The sequence below is a fragment of the Chiroxiphia lanceolata genome, chromosome 17 (genome assembly GCF_009829145.1).
Source record: "Chiroxiphia lanceolata isolate bChiLan1 chromosome 17, bChiLan1.pri, whole genome shotgun sequence".
In the NCBI taxonomy this organism is placed as follows: domain Eukaryota; kingdom Metazoa; phylum Chordata; class Aves; order Passeriformes; family Pipridae; genus Chiroxiphia; species Chiroxiphia lanceolata.
This window is the reverse complement of record NC_045653.1, coordinates 9,366,261-9,371,413: the sequence shown is the minus strand read 5'-3', so window position 1 is coordinate 9,371,413 and position 5,153 is coordinate 9,366,261. Positions and strand designations below refer to the sequence as shown.

Here is a 5,153-nt window from a genome sequence, read left to right as displayed (position 1 = left end):
GCAAAGCAATGCACTGCTTTCCCTGATGGCATCAGGCTTTGGTTGTACTTGGGGGAAAAAAAAATAAAAACAGAAAAAGATTGTGGCAGATGGAGATGCAATTCTTCTAAAATGTTGTCTTTTTTGAGAAGTAACAGCAACAAAAATTATGTGAAGATCAAAGAGAAAAGAGGCTGTGCTCAAGGATAACTCAAAAATAATATGGGGCAGTTGCTGAGCAACTCTCCAGTGCAAAGTATTGCTATTTTCTGGTACCTCTCCTCATCTGCACAAGAGGGATGGTGTCTAGTACTAGTCAAAGGAAAAGTCTGTGTGATTGCCTGAGTACAATTAGATCTAAGGTCTTTGCAAACAGCTCCTATCAATCAACATCAAGCCATTGATCTTACATATAAAGCACTTATTGAAAAATAAATTATGGATTTTTTTGATCTAATCAACTATTAAGGGTTCTTTTCTTCCTTTTTGAGGCTGAGTAAATAAAATTCTTCCATCAGAACTTGCTTAATAATTATGCTGGACACACAGTGGACCAAATCCTGAGTGCGAAGCAAAGCGATGACTCAGAAACCAAAGGCTGATTTCTTTTTCTCTGGTCCTCTTTTTTTTTTCTTTTTTTTTTCTTTTTTTTTTTTTTTCTGTTGGAATAGCTATTCTTTAACCAGGCATTCACACAAGTTGGTGCACAGTGCTAAATGCATTCCAATAATCAGGGTATTGTCTGTTATCTGCCTGGAGCTGAGAAGCACAGATGCCACAGGGATCTGCCTGCTGCAGGGTGGTACCCGAGGACTTTACCTTTCTCCTCCCATAGTTGGTTCATCCTTGCCCTGCTTTTGTGTGCCTGCTGGCACTCAGCTCCAGATGCAAAAATGCTTTTGTCCTCCAAGGAGGGGTAGTGAGCATCCATCTCTGGAGATCCTCCAGCATCAAGATTGCACTCAGACTATCAGATGGCACATGGCCTCGGGAAGGGCCCGCAGGAGCAGATGCCATGACAACTCCATAGCAGGGCCGGGCCCCAGGTCAGGTGGTCGCCATCCTTCCCTCCTGCTGGGGTCTCTGGGGAGATGTTTAGATCTCAGATAACCATGGAAATATGTCGCTTCATCTCATTTTGTCACAGAAGTGAATAAACCTGAGGCTTGAGAAGGTAAAGAACTAGCAAGACTGCCTTGGGGCTGAGGCAGGTGGGATGGGCAGGGAAGCAGGTCTGTATGTTCAGCTCTCTGGCACCACACATCTGGGGTACAAGGCATGGCCCCCAGCCTGCAATCCCTTGTCACACAGAGAGCAACACAGGGGAAGAGCCCAGAGCTCTTCTGAGCTCCACTTAAGCCCACAGAAATGGAGGGACCCCACTTTTCCATCGCCAGCAGAACAGGATGGAGCTGGGACTCAACACTTCACTGTGCACCCCACTGGGAAGAGTCCCTGTGAATTTACACCAGAAGTGTCTAATATTCCTTGTCCTCAACCTCTCCTACCTCAGCCACAGGATCAGGGACCTGCCAAGCCCCTGCACAGGGGCTTCTCCCCAGGGGATGAACCTTAGGCAAAGCGGATGCTTGACCCACAGAAACAGCAGTGTGGCAGAGCTTGCCCTGTTATTTCCCAAGGGTTTTTTTTTTTAAATACCTCTTTGAGAGCCCCACAGCCAGCTCAGCTCTGCCTCTTGCATGCTGGCAGGTTGCCACCCTTTAATTAAGTCTGCTGTTAGATCTAACGATCGTGGCAGCATTTCAGAGCTGTGGGAATGGGTGCAGGAGATCAGGTGTTTGCAGAGCTGTATGGTGACTTGGATGTTCAGGCTAATATGCCAGAGTAATAGTGTTGATATTATCATCCTCGCTGGTCAGATTGGTTCATGGGCACAGATCCAGCCAGGCTATGGAAAAACTCCTTTGCCTGCAAGGAAGGGGGCAGCTGGGAGCAGAGAGCATTGGTTTGAAACCCAGCTCCTCACATCATGGCACAAAAGTGATGCCAGAGCCCTCTCTAAAGCCCCCTGGTACCAGGGTGAGTGCCCACAGCATAGAGCCAGCTCAGCAGGCTCAACATCACACTCACCTGCACCCTGAGGAAGGGGCAGCTTTAGCACTTCTCACTGCGCTGGAAGCCGGACTGTGGCTCAGGTGTGGATAGTTTTGCCTCCACTTCTGGCTGCTCCGCATTCAGCAGCTCAAATTCTTGCCATTCCCCGCATGCATCAATAAAATCAGTCTGTGGCCAAGTACATTTCAGTGTTATGGAGCCTCTTTCTTGCAAGTCACAACTTCATTTTGGTGCATTGTTCAGTCTCAGTTCTCCTCCCGCAGCCTCCTGGGAGCAGAGTCTGTTCCTCTCCCCCCCACGCAGCTGCTGCCCTTGTGCAACCCCAGCATTGAGTTCCAATGCCCCTGTGCAATGACCGTGCACAGGACACAGGGATGAGGCACAGCCAAGTGTGTGCCCATCCCAAATCCAGGCTCCAAGCAGCCACTGCAATGCAGTTCCCTGTCCCCACAGCCAGCCGTGCCCCGCAGAGTGTGACAGCTGAAGAGGCTGCTATGGAAAACCGACCTCCCGATGCAAAATGCGTCGGGATATTGGCTGGGATGTGGGACTCTGCCACCACCAAGTGATCAGCGGGAAGAGGAGGAGAGAACAGCCCGCTCCAGGCGGCACCTGTGTGACTGCAGGCTGGTGCACAGCACCCCGCGATCTGTATTCTGCCTCTTGATCTCCCTCAGCTGTACCCTCCTGCCCTGGAGAAGCTAATTGCTCCCTCGTCCCCACAAGGCAGGCTGATTCGATCTGCTCTGCTCTCAGATAATGCCATAAGACAGAGTTGTGTTGCAATTAAACACTTTCCACGTTCTATGCTAATGAGAAGCAGGACCAGAATGCACAATGGCAGATAATTAGAGGCGAGCAATTATAGACACAATCCTCTCTCCTCCTTGTCCTTGCGCTGTTTTTTCCACTGTTCCACATCTTGCCGGGAGCCTGACACAGTGACCAGAGCTGTGAAGACGATGAACAGTAATAGAAAAGCTCTTTGAAGCACATCCCTGAAGCTCCATCAGCCCTGATCATCCCTTCATGACATGCTTCTGCAGGGTTGCTGGCCAGGGCAGTGAGCAAGAAGTCGTCTTCAGCTGGTCTGAGCTGCTGAAATTAGTATAATTAGAAAAAACAAACTTAATCATGATAATTGAATTAAAGAAATATTATGGAATATTTCCTGCTTGCTTTCAAGAGGGACTGTAACTTGCTAAAACTTTTTGAAACCCAGCTGCTGCAAATAGCAACTCATGCTCTTTCCCAGTCACTTACCTTTCTTGCTCAATACCAAGTATCTATTTAGGAAATGTTTCTCAAAACACCGAGCACTTTGCACAATTAATTTGTGGAAGTCTGTTGTGTGAGCTGATGCTCAAAAAGGGCTGTGACAGGCTGAGGAAATCACATGAGTAAAGTCATTATTTTGTGGAAACAAATAAGCACATTTTTATGCATACAATCCCAGGCGGGATTGCTTAGAAATTGGTGAAGTGCTTTAAAACAATGCCATAATATTCTTAAATGCCAAGTGTCACATGAAATGTTATTCAGAATCACTTCCCTCTCCTTCCCAACCTACCTGCAAGTAAGTGGGATCTGCAGAGCCTGGCCGTGGGTGTTGGGAAAAGCATCAGCTGCGCATGATGCATTATTAACAGCTGGAATTATTAACTGCTTCAGAAAGATGTTCTGTGCCTCTGTTCACAGTGGTTTGCAAAATTATTTGGGCAATTCATCCCTCCCTTTTTTAACAAACCATGGCACGCTCTCAGACGACACTGACGGACAGCAGAAAGCAAGGAGAAAGGGGAATAGCATCTGAAGTGACAGGCACACAAACCACCTCACAGAGTTAAAGCAGAGCAAGACAAGGGGAAGCTAAGAGAAATTGCACTGTGGTTCTAACTGGAAGGGTGTGGCAGGGTGGTGGGATCTGGGCCCCTGTGAGTGGTGGGGAGGGTGAATGTCCCAGCTCCTCACTGCCAAAACTTTTAGCTGCCAGGGAGATGCTAAAGGCACCCAGCTCCAGTTTGGTCCCCTCCTCTATTCCCAGTTGCCCTGGGTGTGCTCCTCTGGCCAGCCCCAGCAGCAGCTCCAAGCAGCATTTCTCTGCCCATGGGAATGCCCATTGTATTTTGTCTTCTTTAGCATCTGGTTGGAAAGTAAGAAAACCCCCTCTGTGTAGAGATCAGATAATACCCCCCAGCCCCAGGTGAGCTGTATAACCACAGGAAAACTTGGCATCCTCACCCCACATTCAGGTCTGAATTGCATTTCTACTTTTGCTGCTCTTCTCTTTTTTCCAAGCAAATTACTGAGGAATCCTCCACCCGCCCAGCACCAACCCAGCCTTCATCAGATAATACTACCTGCAAAAACTGTATGACAGAACTTTTTGTGTGGTTGACATTCATTTTCAGACTTCACAGTGTCTTATAGGCCCCATGAAAAAAAGGAAAGAACAAAAGAGACAGGTGGGGAATTATTTTTCACTTCCCCTGCCCTGCTAGCAGGAGATGTTTCTCAGCCTCTGCATGGAGGAGAAATATGGGAAGCAACAGGGAAAGAGAAGTTTCTGGGGCCACTGGTTTTGGGATAAGTAGGTATAGTTTGTCCTGGAGTCTAAAAGGAGACCTGGCTCCTACATCCCCCAAATTCTTGCTCCTATTCTTGCTCTGGCACTACACCATGCAGGAAAATCACTGACCATCATCTCCTGGAGCTGCCAGATCCGACCAGCGATCCTGCCATGCTGGGGCAGAGAACAACCAAGAGGATGACAGTAAACACCCTCCAGAAGGAAGACCCAGCTCCTGCACATCTTGTTTTCCTACAGCTCCTGTGTGATTCAGACCCTTAACTTACACCAGAGGTGTCTAATGTTCCTTGTCCTCAACTTCTCCTACCTCCAATACGGCTGCACTCTGGTTAGGTAGAGGTCAGCTCCAGCAGAATGTGATTACTTACTACAGAGAGAAGGACTTCCAGTTTTTCTTTTTCCCATTATTTGTTCCAGGATGTTCTGAACTCTCCTCAGATCACAGCAGCTGTTACATCCAGTGGCAGCTCTGCAGCGTTTGGGGTTCCCTGAGACAGCTTAGCTGAGT

The 5,153-nt window shown here is 48.1% G+C and overlaps 1 long non-coding RNA gene across 1 annotated transcript; it reads right to left on the bottom strand.

Moving 5' to 3' along the window:
- Positions 1 to 985: 985 nt before the first annotated feature.
- On the bottom strand, positions 986 to 4,951 carry LOC116795564. The gene is made up of 3 exons (XR_004360081.1): positions 4,912 to 4,951; positions 2,975 to 3,150; positions 986 to 1,060 (listed from the first exon to the last, which is right to left on the bottom strand). It is a non-coding gene; the product is annotated as an uncharacterized LOC116795564 (long non-coding RNA).
- Positions 4,952 to 5,153: the final 202 nt, after the last annotated feature.